Source organism: Arachis hypogaea, chromosome 14 (genome assembly GCF_003086295.3).
Source record: "Arachis hypogaea cultivar Tifrunner chromosome 14, arahy.Tifrunner.gnm2.J5K5, whole genome shotgun sequence".
Classification (NCBI taxonomy): Eukaryota; Viridiplantae; Streptophyta; class Magnoliopsida; order Fabales; family Fabaceae; genus Arachis; species Arachis hypogaea.
Window position 1 is genome coordinate 98,723,651 of NC_092049.1, and position 1,324 is coordinate 98,724,974.

Genomic DNA, 1,324 nt, shown 5'->3' on the forward strand with positions numbered 1-1,324 from the left:
GTTGCCCCTGGCTGTCTTCTTCTTCTGAACCCCTAGTCGCCTTTTTCTTCTCCTCTCTCACCTCTGTTCTCAAGCTCAGGTAAACCATTAGTATTTTTATTAGGAATTTTGATTATTGTTCTTATTAGTATTTTGATCATTGAAACTTCTCATTAGGAGTTTTGATTGTTATTCTGATTAGGATTAGGGGTTTTGATTATTATTTTGATTATTGGAACTTCTGATTAGGAGTTTTGATTATTGTTCTGATTAGTATTTTGATTATTGTTCTGACTTCTGATTACCAGTGATGGTATTTTCTTTTTTTTTTCTGGAAAAATTAATTAGTGATGGTATTTTGGTGTGTTGATTATCAGTACTAAATATTTGCTCTGATTATTGCTTAGCTTGTTTTTTTCTGATTTGTTCTTAAGTTAGTTTATGTGCTTATTTTTTATATTAAAGTTTCGATTTCACCAGATTTTTACCTAGTACAATTGTGGTCCGAAGGTGTATAGGTTTCATCAAGTCTAAAGTCAGATTATGGTCTAAAAATTAGGCTCGTTACATATTTAAGGTCGAGTCTGAGTTAGGAAGAACTCGGTTTCACCTAGCCTTTATACACCCATAAGCACAATTTCTTTCAAAAATGACGAATATCCTTCTCATCTCTCAATTACCTTTGAGTTGTACCATCTTGGGCAGGAATATTACGGCATTTCTCAATATACACTACAACAATTCTGGCAGATAACGGCAAAAATTTTGCGGCGGGTTTATAAAACCGCTGCAAAATAAATAATTGCAGCACATATCGCGGTGGTTAGGAGTGGGGTTGCAATCAGCCTTGTATTTAGCGGAGATTTTCCTAGAACTGCCATTTGACGGAGGAAAAATATCGGTAAAGAATTTCACAAAAATAATCACGTTGCAAGTATAGTTCTAAATCGACAATTAAACCTCAATCAATATTTAATTTGTTTGTCACAAATACAAACCCAATAAAAATAAATCGAAGTATTCAAACCTCGGATCGTCTCTCAAGGAATTGCAGGGAAGTGTACTTATAATTGGTTATGGAAAAGTATTTTTGGGGTTTTTGTGATAAGAGACAAGTAATGTAAATAACAAGAAAATAAAATAACAACTAAGAAAAGTCCTAGCAAGGATTGAGAATTGGAATTCCTATCCTCATTATCATTGTCAATTGTGATGGTAATTATGAATTGCCTTCACTTAGTTAACCTCTAACAATGAAGGAAAGTCAAGTGAGCAAAATCAACTTAAGTTCACAAGTCCTAATCAAAGACTAGATTTAGTGAAGCCTAAGCCAACTAGCAAGTCT